This window comes from Nannospalax galili, unplaced genomic scaffold, assembly GCF_000622305.1.
Source record: "Nannospalax galili isolate Female #2095 unplaced genomic scaffold, S.galili_v1.0 scaffold131, whole genome shotgun sequence".
Taxonomy (NCBI): Eukaryota; Metazoa; Chordata; class Mammalia; order Rodentia; family Spalacidae; genus Nannospalax; species Nannospalax galili.
In genome coordinates, this window is record NW_008332088.1 from 3,055,148 (window position 1) to 3,071,171 (window position 16,024).

General features: G+C 35.8%; 1 pseudogene; it reads right to left on the reverse strand.

The window, feature by feature from the left end:
• LOC103729216 overlaps positions 1–15,070 on the reverse strand; it is a 46,317-nt pseudogene extending 31,247 nt beyond the window's left edge.
• Between the last annotated feature and the right edge of the window lie 954 nt (positions 15,071–16,024).

A 16,024-nucleotide genomic window follows, 5' to 3' on the forward strand; every position in this document is an offset into this window, starting at 1 on the left:
CACATGATCTATACAAATGGAAATAGAAATAAAAAATGATTTGAACAGGAAAAAGAACAATACCCAAGACAAGGAAAATGATTTTGAATGAGCCCACATAGATACATCTAATATCATATAGAAGAAAAAGGGTGAATGTGGTAAAAGAAATGTTTGGTGAGAGAATGCATGAAAAATTTCCCAAAATAATAAGAAACAGCAGGCCACATCTCTAACAAGATCCGGCAACCTCGAGAGGAATGAATGCTCCACCGCTACAATGAAATGTAAACACATTCCATGCAAATACCAAAAGTCAAATATAAAGAAAGAAGTCATGAGCAGGCTGTCATAAATCAAACCTCTAATTCTAGCCCTCAAGATGCTACAGTATTGCTGGGCTACAGAGTGAGATCTGTTAGAAAGTAAAGAAGAAGGAAAGAAAGAAAAATGGAAAAGAAAACATGAAACTCTGATGGCAAAAAAGACATAATGACATAGAATACAACTGGTAATCTATAGATATTTAATATTATTTGATAAGGAAAGTTTAAAATTTTAGCAAAGAGCATCACAAAAACCTGATAGTTATAACAGCAGAGATGAACTCTGTATGTGCATATTAGTGAAGGTCTCACTATTAAATTTAAAGATATTTATAGTTAGTTACTTTCAAAAATATTAAAACTCTAGGTTCATGATGCTTCTCTGGAAATAATAACAAATGTATAAAGAAGATATACTGCCAATTTTATTCAAATTATTTCAGAAATTTAAATAGGGAATATGTCTCAACTCTAGTAATACGTCTTGACCTTAGTAATTAGGCAAAGAATCATCAGTGTCAAAACCAAGAAGACACTACATAAAAAGAAACCTATTCCTATTTAGCAAGCATGCAGAAGTCTAATGCAAAACATCAGCAAATCCTTCCTGAAAGCATTTTTCAGTAGGCAATCATATTGTGCATGGTGGCGTTTATCTTTGATTTCAGTACTAAGGAGGCAGAGGTAGGTGAATCTTTATGAGATTGAGGCCAGCTTGGTACATAGTGAGTTCCAGTCCAGTTGGAGATACAGAGAAACCAACACTGTTGCAAAAAAAAAAAAAAAAAAAAAAAAAACAAACCCACAAGAAAAATTATTAATCACATCATTATTATATGAAGCTAATATCAGAAAATGAAAATGTAGGGTTGGCCTGTCAGGAAATCAGTCCATTCTTTTATTTTGTTACATGCAGAAAAAAACTCATCTTCTAGTGTACACGCTTTATTATGACTACATTATATACATGCATGAAAAGGTTCACAAAACATATACATATACCACATAAACACACAACCACACACACTATATGAATATTAATCCTAAGAGATTAAATGTGTATGGGTATTTGTACAAACAGAAAGTGTCACACATCTTTATGGTGTCTACCCCTTGCAGATAGAAACAGATTTGAGATACTGCATGAAAACTCAAAGATCTTATTACTTTTTCCTTTGCGTACATTACTGTTGGCTGGATTCTGTTAACATAATGTTCATTATCTAGATAATTAGTTTTAATATAAAATTATAATTGTGACTGCCCGTTAAGTTACATTCCAAATGAAGCTATACGTAAATGAAAGGGAAGAAGGGAAATTTTCCAAATAATATCATAGGGTTGGTCAAAACTTGCTGTCAGCAGAGTTTTTTTCCTCTCATTACTGCTAGAGTATTAATTGGGACTTGGCATAAGTGCTTAACTCCCTGTTATGAGTACTTCATTCTGTGAGGAGGGTTTTGGGGGGAGGGGACAGCACCTGGTGGTATAGGTGAGAATGAAACTGGAATATTAACCATTCACCTCATTTTCCCAAGGATAATTCATTAAGTTTCTGATCATACACAATTGGATCTCATATTCCATTGTAAATAAAATTATTTAAAATGTGTAAATATTATGATACTGTTTATGACAGGAAACTTTATGACAAAGAAAGCTTTACCAAAACATAGCAACAACAAACAAGTGAATAGCACAGGCATTAGTGTAAGGTTGGAAAAACGTTAGAGCAAATTTCTGTTTCAAAAGAAACCAAAAATTCACTCAGGTAGTTCAGAGACTATAATTAGGGGATAGGCAAAGTGGCCCAGGTAAAATCCACTGCGAGGTGGAAATACTCCAGTGTTTCTAATTGCTTTTATTTTGTGTTCAGAATCTTCCACATCCTTGCATTTGCAGAAAGCATTACATCAAATTAAAAATTTATAATAACTTCTCTTTTACTGGATGCATTTTTAAAATAAGAAACTAAGACCTAGTGAATGTTGTGTCTTTTTATAAAGTCCTTAATTTATAAGTTGCTGTCTCCTATATGTTTTTTTGTCATATAAATCATTGAAGACGCCATTAACTTTTATTAAATCATTTGTTTAGACAAGTACAGCAGAGTTAAATCCTTTGAGAATAACATTTTTGTCAGTTATTCATGTGATTTTAAAGACAAAAGTAATGCATATTCATGGTAATAATAAAAATTCAAAATATAAAAATGCCAAAATATAATTCCTTCCACTCTTTCTTCCAAGTTTCTTGAACTTTTTTCAAGATTCAGTCACTAGAAGGTAATGCATGTGCTAGAAGATGAGGGTTTAGAAATAAGCCCTAAAGCTAAGAGATTAACACGAGCTCTTAGCCATGGTGATGCAACTGACAGTCAGCACTTCCAACATGTTTGCCAAACTTTTAGGTTTGTATGTATTGGGGATCCAGTAGTTGAAGGAATAGTTCATCCACGGGGTCTGAACAGATGTAACATAATAGCCTTAAAGGAAAATGAATACACACAAAATTTTGTCAAGTGAAATGTATGTTAGTGAGAGCAAAGTGTTTAGAGTCACTCAAAGCTATATAATAACATAACACAAATGTGTCTAAAAGCTAAAGAATATTTCAGTGTTTAAATGAACCACAATAATTTGTTCATAATTTTAGGTGAAAATATAAAAATAAATGCATTTAATAAATGTCATAGTTTGACCAACAATTACAAAATCATTTATTAGGCTTTTTAAAAGTGATATTGGTCAGTAACTTTAGTCTGATAAAAACAAAATTATCAGGCCTAAGAAGATGGCTCAGTCAGTAAAGTGCTATCTGTACATTAATGAGGTTCCAAGTTCAGATTTCCAACAACCACATGAAAGGCAAATATGTCTGTAACTGTTACGCTAGTGGTAGGGTGTGGGAAGGAAGATGGGCAGAATTTTCCTGGAGTTCTCTGTCTAGCCAGTCCTGCCAAATCAGTGAATACTAGGTTCAGTGACAGATCCGTCTCAAAAAGCTTGGAGAATGACCAAGGAAAACACCAGTGTTCACCTCTGGTTTCAAAATGCAAGCACTCACATATCCATAAGTACATGCAACCATGTGCACACACATACACATTAACATTATTAGTTTAGTGTATCAATGGCCTATGTCATGCTCTTGGCATCCAGTGCTGCTTATGACACTACAGTTGGGATGAGCACTTCTCAGAATGGTGCCTTGCCTGGTACTGAAAGACTTCATTTTACAAGGCCCTCATGACTCCATTTTGAGGATGGAGGATAACTCTGTACTTAAGTAAACATGAGAATAGCACCATCTGCCCAGAACCATTCATGCAGCACAGGATGATAATTGAAATATTCCTAAGAATAGAAAGAGTATGTATATAAACTAATACTGTGTGTCTGTGTGTATTAGTTGCTTTTCTGCTGCTGTGATAAACACCACGACCACGAAAACACATAGAAGGAAGATTTTATTTGGCTTATGGTTCCAGAGGGATAAAGGTCCATTATGACAGGGAGGCACGGCAGCAGAAGCAGCCAGAGCAGAAAACTCAGCACTCACGTCTTCAAGCAAGCACAAGAAGCAGAGAGATAAATGGGAAATGGGCCATGGCTCTCTACTCTTGAAGCCCCCAGTGGCATGCTGCTTCCAGCAAGGCCACACCTCCTTTAGATTACATGACCTTCCGAAAACTATGTCACCAACTGAGCATGTGCCAAATACTTGAGGCTATAGGAGACAAGTCATTCAAACCACCATGCTGTGTGATATTTAATGTAAAACTTGAAAGTTAATATTGGTAAATGACACTAGAACAAAAGAACCTGTTTGCATTGGTCAGAATTATGAAGGACAGCAGCTGCTGTTGAAACCTCCATGCACCGTGAATTTATTGTGATTCAATAAATTTTGACATGGTGAAAAGACACAAATGTGGTCATCCACATTTCTACCATAATGCACTTATGACACTATGAACATGGAAAACTCTGAAATTTTTATAAAGTGTCTCTCATTTAGTTTTATGAGGAAAATGCCCATGAATGTTTTAAATCACAGAACTAAGAAAGATGAAAAATATTATTTGCTTAATCTTTTCTTCCTCCTTTCTAATTTCATAGTTATTATATTAATATTGAGTTTTCTATAGTAATTGTCCACATTTTCTATCAATAGCTCTTTAATATATATTCTGATCAGTTGTTACACTTATAATTTATAGTCATTATTAATAAGTTAAAAAGTAACTGTGCCTCATTTGTACATAGGTCACTAAGTATACAATGATAAGGCGTGAAAAAAGAATAACATACTTTTTAAAATCAATAAGTGAATGTGTCATCTGAGGGTTTCACATATCCATGTCATCTTAAAATATAACTTTTATATTCCAAATCATTGCATTTTGTTGAATACAGACTTACTAGATGTCATTCGTTGAACTTTGCATAGCATTTGCACTGTGTAAGTTAGCATCAGTTATCTAGAGATGGTTTAAAGTATATACAAGCTGCACATAAAAGATCTCCTGGTATAACAATATAAAGGGCTTGGGTTTCTATGGAATTTGTCACCTGCAGTGAGTCTTGTAACCAACCCTTTGTGGATGCTGAAAGAAAAAACCGAAGGACTCTGAACCTATATACTGTTGAGGTATTATTATGTTTCACCCCATTGTAATTTCATTTGGCTTGCTTTATATTAGTTTGAATTATATAAAATTATATTTAGTTCAAAATTAAAAATTTCCATCCATCTCTATCCAAAATATTAAATGTAGCCTTTTTTATTTTTTTACTTGTGTGTGCATGTGTGTGTGTGTGTGTGTGTGTGTGTGTGTGTGTAGTGTGCATGAATGCCATAGCATATGTGTGAAGGTCAGAGGACAACTTATAGAATTCAATTTTCTCTTCCTACCATGTGGGTCCTGGGGACTGAACTCGGGTCATCCGGCTGGCAGTAAAGCACCTTTAACCTCTGAGTCATCTTATTGAGCCTATTCATGTATAAAATAATAAAAATACTTAAAAATTTAAACTGTATAATCTTTTGTTCTTGTTGAAATAGCTACCCTTTGATGTGGCTCAGATGTTGTTCTCAAATTAACATACGTAAGTCATATAGTTTTAGTACAAATAGCTCTACATAGGTATTAATTTGCTTTCATTAAAAGCTGAAGCATGTGATATTTTAAAGCTATTCTCAATTCTCCTTTTATGATATATGAACTTTAGTTTGTCATGGAAATTTACATGCATGCATAATTTTTAAAAAATTATCAGATTTATCAGTGTTAACTTATAGAATTCAATAGGCTTAATTAAAATACTTTATAAGAATTTATTGTCTTAAAATTTTTAAACATAAATTCATATTTTTTACATAAAAATCAAAGTCCTATACCTCCAAACAATTAAAACATTTTAACTGATAATGAAAATGGAGAAACTTTAGGGAAATTGAATTGATTAGCCAACACCTTCATCATTATTTCTTAGCTATTCCTTTAGATGGAGTTCATATGTTGTCAAGTTAGTCAGTCAGCAACTTGACCATAAGATGAATCATTTTTGGTCAATGTTTCTTCTGAAAATTGAGCACCTCCCAATCATGATCCAGGGAGGACAACCTCACCATACAGTATCTACAAAATTGATGAAAGTAGCATTCAGGTATATGTAGAGTAGCTTGCGTAGATGATGATTATTTGAGGAAATACCACATCACATCTGTAGTTCTGAACTATTGTTGTGGAGATTGTTGTTGAAACTTTTATCAGTACTATAGGTTGGTTTGGAATTACATTGAAATTATTCACTTGAAAGATTAAATGTGGTTTCAAATACTTTTCTCCTTCCCTCACTTTAGTTTTATTGTTATTTCAATTTATATTCCAAATTACTCCCCCATCTTTGTGCTTATAAGGCTCTGAAAAATTGACCTATTCTGAGAAAATTTCACTTTAGTTAACTTGAGGAAAAATGTGGATTGAGGAACTACTTCAAGTCTGCCTTATATAAGCACATCTATTCTCCTACATCCATGTTACTTGATCAGTGCAATTAAATTGTTATAAAGCACCATCCTCATTTTTAAATTACATTTCTTTTAGCAGACACTATGAAGACACCGAAGGAGTCCATTTTCCCATAACTCACCGTCATCTGAGTTTTCCTTGTACTGGCCGTACGGTTCCCTTTTCCCTGAAAGAACCAAGGATTGTTTCTGTGCCTCCTTTGTGACTTTGTTGTTTGAGGTACACGATGCTCCTTCAAGCACTGCTTGACCTATAATGCTATGATTTCCTTTTTCAAAAACCTTTTCTTTTTGACCTTCAGCTCTCCAAACGTGGCTCTTTTCTGTTACCTGCTTTCTCAAGTGTCTTACTCTCTATCAGAAACTTGGCTTTCATCTGTAGTTGACTTCCAGCTCATTTTCTTTCTGCTCGCCTGCACTGTATTAATCTCTTCCTCGATTCTCCTTTTCTTATCCCATGTTTAGACTTCACACAAAACTGTGTGCTCAAAAAAACAAAAACAAAAATTAAAAAAATAAAACCCACCGTGCCTCACGTACTCTGTCAGATCCGCCTTCTTCCCGCTTTCTCACTGAACCTCTTGTTTAGCTCAGCGTCTTTACATTGTGCTTCCTGTCATTTCTCAGCACCACATGAAATCTGTCTTTATTTTTCACATGTATTCTTAAAACGTCTTACTTCCTTTGTCTTTTCCAGCTTCCAAACACTTCCTTGCAGATAATATGAACTGTAATTTTTTTTCATCTTTTTCCTCAAACAAATGAAACAAGCCACTGTTTATCTGCTCAGTGAGAAACATTCTATAGAAGTTTGAATAGCTATATTCTTATAATCACAGTGATTGTACCCATTTTGACTTTGAGTGGAAGTAGTTCCAAAAAATTAAAAATATTCATTTTGACAACTAGTTCTGTCACAGAGTTTGGTTCTGAGAGAAATTCACTTTTTTTCTTTCTCAGTTTGTGTTTTTTCTTTAATGTCTGATAATATCAGTACATATAATGCATGTGTATATATAAACTAAATATTTATAAAACATTTTGCTGAATGTCTGTCATCAGTACAATAGAAGCTCCAATCAGTAATTACCGTTTTTGATATATAATTGTTCTGCATATCACATGCTGCTTTCCAATTAAAACAAACTGAAGGTGGGGTTTTATGTACTCAGCCTCAGACTGATCACTATTTAGGCACACTTCCTAATTATACTCTCCTCTCATTCACTGTAAAATTATGCACAAGGTAGATTATCCTTCCTGTGCAAATACCCCATTTTCCAATTCTGTCTCCTAATGCAAGTCTCTAACCATGTGCTAATTTAACCATAATTGTTCATTTATTCCAATTTGCCCTAACTAGGTCGCCATCTCTCTTGTGCTTACCGTCTCATTATAAAAGAGAAATAACAAGTTTGGGTTTGCACCTACTAGTAGTTTAATCTCATCAATAAATCCTTTGGGGGGTGTTAAAATGTACAGTTTTGTTTGTTGCTCTCCAACATAAACCTTTCATTAAACCCCTGAGCAATCAAACTATTATAGTAGCAACTTCATATTATTAAAATTGAGCAAATGTTTATGAAACTATATTGTTTCTGTCTGGAAAGTCATGCTATTATCTGCAAAACTGATCCTGAAAGCTTCTCTCTCTGCAATATTCTTTAGCCTTTTGACTTTTTTCCTTTCTAGCAGGGCCTTCTATCATTTAATTTCTTTGACTCTTTGGAAATCTCATTTGCTGTGGCCATAAGAAAGAAACTTGACAAAGATGGGTTTGGTGGCACATATCTGTAGTCCCAGGAGGTTGAGGAAGAAGGATGCCAAGTCTGAGCCTAACCTGTGCTATATGTTGAAACTTTGTCAAAAGCAAAGAAGGGAGGAAGGAGGGAAGGAAAGAAGGAAGGAAGGAAGGAAGGAAGGAAGGAAGGAAGGAAGGAAGGAAGGAAGGAAGGAAGGAAAGAACAAAAAAGATAACTGACATAGATCTCTTCCCTTTTCCTCCTCTTCTGTTATTTTACCTCCAATTAGTTTCATCTTCCATCCTTCATGATTTTGATTTCTCTCTTCTTTTCACTTGTGGATAATTAGTCATCTTTGCTTGATCCTTTATTCAGTTGAAAGAAGCTGGAGTCTATGAATCTTATTCTCCATTGTTCTTCCTAATGTTCTTCCGGAAGCTCTATCAAGTGTTTACTGTGCTTCTGTTTGCATCCTAGTTTAACTGTCCACCTTCCACTGCTGCTGCATGTGGTCCCTGTTTCTCACCCTGAGATCTGTTGGCTTTGAGGATATACCTTTGATCAAAGATGACACTGAAAGTTACAGCAGTTTTGTTTTAATGATAGTTTTGATATGTGAAAACTTATTCCATATCCCAAAATAACATTCAGAAGATCTGTGTTCCTTTTTTTTTTGTCTCTGAAATTTCATAGCTGTATACAATGAACCTTAATCATATCAATCATGTCCTTCCCCTACCTTCTCCCTCCAACTCCCAAAACAGTGCCACCAAATGGAGGCAAGGCATCCAAATATTTAAAGCCTATGTGGGTCATTATCATTCAAGCCACCACAGCCACTTTCTAAAGAAATGTGACTCCCCCATCAACCATCAGTTGCCAATGAGCGTCTTCTGCAAAGCATTGGCAATTTGACTTATACCTTTATGTAGTCACACCTTGTAACTTTATAATTATTTAAAACACGTAAATGGAACATGACATGAGCTCTACATGACATAGAGAAATTTCAGTGAGATAGGGTCTAATAAGAAAGATTCAGTCAGGTGGGGTTTTTGTTTTTGGCTGCTCTATTGCTGTTGTGGTTTAGTATGAGCAGTTTTATTGTTTATAAAACTTGAATTATACCTTCATCATGGAAGAGTTTTTAAAAAGTGGTGAATTCATACTCATTATGTCATTAATACAGGAACCTGTCCCAGGAATAGTAGCTAGATAACTTATGTTGTGCAACACTGTAGACAATGCTAGATTTTCATGATTCAATGCTTATACTTATTATGCTCTTATTAAAAAACCTATTGGAGGGCCAGGTGTGGTAGATCATGCCTTTAAACCCAGCACTTGATAGACATAGGGAGGTGGATCGCTTTGAGTTCCATGCCAGCCTGAAGTAGTGGTCTCTGTAGTGAGTTCAAGATCACCCAGGGATATTTATTATGACCCCGTCTCCATTTTCAAAAAGCTGTTAGAGGTGTGATGATACATGCCAGTGTGTATGATAGTGTTAGTTTTGAACTTGACATACCTGAGTAGAGGGAGCCTCAACTGGGGGATTGCCTCCATTTGACTAGCCTCTGGTCATGTCTTTGGGGTATTTCTTAAATTTTAAGGAATGTGAGAGGGCCCAGCCCTCTGTGGGTGGTTCTACACTTTGGCAGTTTATTCTATTTTTTTTGTGTAAGAAAGCAGGCTGATCATGAGCCAAAGCAGTAAGCCAGTAAGCAATGTTCCTCCACACCCTGTACTCTAGGTCCTGTCTCTGGGTTCCTGCCTTGAGTGCCTACTTTGGTCTCCCTGATGAATTGTGACCCAGAGATGTAAGCCAAATACACCCTTTCCTCCCCAAGTTGGTATTGGTCAGAATGTTTTATTGGTCAGAGTGTTTTGCACAGCAATGGAGAAACAAACTAGAATACCTAGTGACACAAACAAGCAAAGTTTTTCCACTCGGTATTTTATAGCGTACCTGAACCTTTTAGTTTTATGTGAACGAACATAGTATCCCAGAAAATCACCTATGTCTATCTCTTCTTTGATTTAAAGGCTGATCACATTTTCTCACAGACTTTCTCTAAATACATTGAAGATTCCTTAAGAATGTAACTTGTAACGTGTTTTTCAGTGCTTTATAGTTTGACCTCATCTGACACACCTTAGGCTGACAGTTGAGAGCACATTCACAGAACAGCATGGGAAAGTACATGTGTCTCTCTGAGCAACAATGCACTTTTGCAACGTGGCAAATTGCGATCTGCAGGGGATGACAGTAGCTCAAGAGAAGCTGTCCTTTGTGAGGCTTGTAAGAGAAAATCAAGGGCTTCACAAAGAAGAATTCTTTATTTCATTCTTCATAGTGAAGAAATTCCATAATGTGTGTTTCTGCAGTCATTTCTAAGACGTTGAGAGAGAATTTGGTGTATTTTACAGGTATCTTACTTTGAGCAAATCTTAGGAAGACATGCTTCTCAGAGTTTTTCAACATGTAGAGCCTAGACCCTGACAACCAGGGAATAGGGCTTGTCTAGGAGAGAAATGATGTTTTATCAATTAAACAGTAAGCTCTAGAAATTAGAAAGCAGATAAGTTAAAATCCAACTGTTTTCCTGGAAAAAAATATATGGCATTTCTTCATAACTGAATAAAGAAACCCAAAAAGAGAAGGGAGGATGAGAAATATAGGTATCTTTTGCAAGTAACATTGGACACCTAGGCTATAAATTTCTAGCTAAGAATAAGGAATTGTATGATACCATTTCCCCCACAACTGAGGGTAATTTGCAAAGAACACTGCGTAGACTGAGTTCCATTGAAAAGAACTTTTGAAAGCATGGTGGAACATGCTTTTAATTCCAGCAATCAGGGGACAGGGGCAATGGATTTCTGTGAGATCCTGGCAAGCCTGTTCTACATAGTGAGTTCCAGGCCTCCAGACCAGCTGGAGCCACAGGAAGACCCTGGAGAGACAGAGAATGAGAGAGAGAGAGAGAGAGAGAGAGAGAGAGAGAGAGGACAAAGGACTTTTTGAAGATGCATTGACAAATTTTCTTTGCATTTATCATGAAGATGTAAAATATAATTGTAATAGCAAGAAGAGACATGATTAATAAGATCATCCAGAGATCTGGAGCTATAATTTTAGACAGGTCTTTTGGAAGGTTCAGATAGAGAGATGGATTATGTGCTGAAATTAATACACTGGTGTTCAATAAAGAAAGCCAACAGTCTGTCCTTGTCCAGCACTTAGCAGTGTGTCTGAAAGAAGCTGAATTAGAATAAGTATAAAAATAAAACTTTTAGACAAGATAAGCACAGGGAATTTTCTTGAACACTTACAAAAAATTGTTTCCAACAATGTCAGAGAGTGATCTGTGATTTGCATAAAGACCGTATCATAATAATGTAATAATATATATACATATATTTATATACTTAGAACTATGGTTTTGCAAAGCTATTACCCCAGTGTTTATGGCCATGGACATATGAATTGGAGGAATGCTTGTCTTCTCCAGGTCTAAACCTCTCCCACAACCATCAAGGTTTCCTTTTCCCTTATTTGCCAGCTGGTTGTAGAGAATAAAGCTGAACATGACAATGTTTTGCTCTTTGCCTTTTTTTAAAAAAAGAATGAATTGATTTCATATTCTTTTTGGAAGCAGCCCTTTAAAGTACAACACAAAACAAAACAAAACCAAAAATGTTGTTTTTCCACATGTCAAACCAAAACAAAAACAATTTTAGGCTGTTATGGTGGCACATGCCTTTAATCCCAGCACTCCAATGGCAGAGGCAGGTAGATCTCTCAGAGGCCAGTCTGGTCTGCATAGTAAGTTCCAGGTCACTTGGGGTCACAGGGAGACCCTATCTCAAAAACATAAAGAAACAAAAAAAGTTTGCAGTCAAATTTGGCTCATGAATACAAATTTTCTGTCTCTCAAGATTTTCTGTCTCTCAAAACAAATCTCACTCAGAATTATTGTATGTAAACTTAATTGTAAACCCTGAATCCTGAATGACTCCATGGAGCATCACTCTGCAACCCACAAAAGACTATGACACAGGCCAGAGAAAAAAGCTCCTGAATGAAAACTGTTATATCAGTTACTTAATTCTGGGAAGTATGTTGTCCTTTAATGTTTAATCTTACTATGGTTTAACCTGGAATTGAGCTGAAATAGTTTTTCCAATTCCTTTTTACATTTGCTATTCAATAAACTTCAGAGCTGGAATAGAGGTCCATGCCTTTAATCCCAGCACTCTGGAGGCAGAGGCAGGCAGGTTACTGTGAGAGCCAGCCCAAACTATCCTACAAAGCAAGCTCCAAGTCAGCTGGGACTACTAATGAGACTGTGCCTCAAAAACAAACAAGCAAACAAACAAAAAATAAAGCAAAAACTTCGAACATTTATTTTATGTTTTAATTACATTTTATTGAAATTGACAAATGTGACAATTTTATTTTTAAATTTGTTTCATATTCAGCTCTTCTTAGCCTTTGAAGGCTCTCTCATCTTCCTCTTATTTGACAGCATCTTCTGGGACTCAAGTACCCAAACTGTTTATGGCAGTAGAAAGCCAGATGAAATTCAGTATCAAGTAACAGGAACGTGCTGTTTGCGAACATGAAATACTTTAATGCTTCCTGTAAGTAGCTCTATCACTCAACTAACAAAAGTGCTTTTTTTTTTTTTTTCAAAGTGAACAGCAAAAGCTCTTCCAACCCATCCTTTCTGCATTCAGATGAGCTAAAAGAAACTACATCAGGCAGCTGTGCTGGTAGACTGACTCTTCTGGACACCTTAGAGCATTTAGACATTTAGATGAGTTAAAGCAAAGAAGACTCATTTTACATCACAATTCAGTGATGGATCACCCATATGTGTGAAAAGGATTGCAGCTCACACAATAAAATCCCTATGTCAAAATGGAAATGTGCAATGAAAGAGTTTTGATATGCTTTCTGTTGCTTCTCTAGTAGTTTTGTGATTTAATAGAAGGCAAAATTATCTCTCCATTTCCATGGGTCAGGAATCTGACAGTAATAAAGTGGCTTCTCCACTTAGCCCTCAGTCTGAAACCAAAGGGTCACCCAGGGCTTCCCTGCTTATCTGAAGTTTGAGGACTCTTTCCTAATTCAATGCTCCGTGGAGGAATTATTCAGTTCTTTGCGTTTGTGGGATGAGGTCTCTGTTTCCTTGTAGGCTGTCAACTCAGGGTCTCTCTCAACTCCTACAGGTCAACATTCACTATCATCAGTTCATAAAGTAACTCAAGGTTTTTTTTCTCTCAAACTCAGCAGGAATGAACGCTCCTGGCTGCTTTGGCTGCATCTTTTTGTTCTACCTCTAACTGGAGCAAGGTATCTGAATTTAAGTATTCATGTAATTAACCTGTTCCCACTTGGATGATTCCAGATAATCTTCATAGTTTTAGGTCTACAGCCTTAACTGAATTTGCAAAGTTCTTGTCTTTTCATTTTGCTTGTTTTTCTGTCTTCATCTCTTTTTTTTTATTTTAGTTTTTCCTTTTAACATATGATAATTAGACAAAAACTTTGCCAGTTATTAGTTGTACATCTGTATGAGAATCATGATTTTACCTTATTAAAAATAAACTTTTAAGCTTTCATAGGACTGCCTTTCTTTATTACTATCCGTGGATAATTTTTAGTTAGGAAATATTCTGAAGGCATCCTCTATTTGAAGATTTCCCATGTGGTGTGGAATAGTCCCCAGAGTTGCAAAGCCAGATTCTTATGCTTCTGCTTAGCTAGCTGAGTTTCTACCCTGCTGTAAAGTGACTCATTTTTTAAGACAGGATGCCTATAGACCAGAAGTTCCTGTTTGAGTGGCCTACTTGAAACTGGTTGGATCAGAGATGGCTACCAGAGTAGCACCCAGACAACTTTTAGCTTCCTCATAATCCCATCTAACAGAAAATGATAGTCTCTGAACAAGACAGTTGACAATTTTATTTATGAAAACCTGAAGGACCCATAAGGATAGTTTAAAAATAAGGCCGATTCCCACAAGATATCTGCCTGGCTCTAGAGTATACAAGATGATGCACTGCCATGATTACTCTTCCTTTCTCTCTCCTCACTAGAATTTGTATACTCCTGCCTTCCAACAGACTGAGAAATATATTTTAGACTTGCTTCCAATTCTTCTATTCGTCTTTTAAAAATACTTTATTATTTTTATTTTATGTGTATGAGTGTATTGCCTGCATGTATGTAAGTACTCCCGTGTCTTGCAATGCCCAGGGAAGTCAGAAGAAGGTGTTGGATCCTCAGGAACTGGAATTGAGAATGGTTGTTAGCCACCTTGTAAGTTCTGGGCATCAAACTTGGGTCCTTTACAAGAGCAGCCAGTGCTTTTAGCCATTGATCTATCTTTCCAACCCCCAATTCTTCTATTCTTGGCCAAGAAAGTATCCTTTGATACTTACTTGAACTTAAGTCTTATTTTTGGTTTCACACTTATAAGATGGAGAAAGGACACACTTTGGTATCAAAAACTGGTTATACTAGCTTATATTTAGATGCTGAAAGACATAGTTCAGTGCTCTCTAAAATAAAAACTACTTAGCTTTTCTAAGTGCTAGTCTTTAAAAAGTACAAAGAAATGGTTCATATCGATATCACAATTCATTTAATTGAGTGTTTAAAATGTTTCAAATAGAAATAAAAAGTTACTTGTTTTTTTATGTTATTATACTAATTACTTAAAACCTGATTATTTTAACATAAGATATATATGTAAATATATATATATACATATATAAAATGTACATTCACATATATGTATAATATAGATGGGGAGAGAGAGAGAGAGGGAGAGAGATTGATTTTTAAGAAATTGAAAATTACCAAGATCTGCAGTCAGCAAGCTAGAGACCCAGGAGAGAGAGCACATACATACTTTCAGTCTCAGTTTAGCGATAGAAGAGCTGATATTGCTAATTCCTACCTGAAGCTGCCATGCTCCGACCCAAGGAGAACTGATGATTCACGTCATTCTGAAAGTTGGAATATCAAAATTGCAGTTTGTGCACTTAGGCAGAAAGTGTTCTCTGTTCTTCCTTTTGTTTTTATTGAGATCTGTAACTGATTAGATTAGGTCCCTCCACATTACAGAGCCTACTGATGAAAAAAAAATCAGCAACCTTCAAAAATACTCATAGATGACACCAGAAGAAATATTTGACCAAATATCTGTGCAGCAATCACAAGTCTCTCAATCACTGTTTTACTTTCTTGGTTGTTTTGTTTGTTTTGCTTTAGCAGTTTTAAGATAATACTGTTAGATCTTTGTAGGTTACTGCTCACTTTATCATCTTCCTTTGATTGTTCCTAGAAACAGTTCTCTCCTTAATTCCTTTTTGGCCTTCCATCCTTCCTAGTCCCTGGGCTGAAGATAGCTCCACCTTGTTGTAAACTAAGAGAGTTTTCTTTGGATTCACAGAAAAAAAGATGACTTTTGTAACACTGGTACTTAGTAACTAACCGTAGGAAATCCAAACCAATTATGATATTCTGAAGTCAAGACTTCATTGATGGAGACCCTGCCCAGCTTGCAGCCTCACAGCTTCCTTTTCTCCCCTTGAAAACCCATTGTGCTAGTGGAACCCAGCAAGGCAGAGCTTTAAAGAGACAGCTGTCATCTTAAATAAACCTGAATCGTTCCAAAAAACATTCATGCCATGAATTTTGGTAACCTAGTGATGGCCAGCTGGGCACTTGATCTTGGTAACATTCTTGTCTTCAAATTCTTGAAAGAAAAGCTGAAAAAGGGAAGTTGCAGGACTCAGTGACTTGCAAGCAGGCAAACAAAAACAAAGAAGGTATGAGCATTGCCCATGAAGATGATGCTAAATCTGGCCTAGAACTGACCTAAATTCTAACCTCATTCATTATAAGGCATTAATATGGCAAAA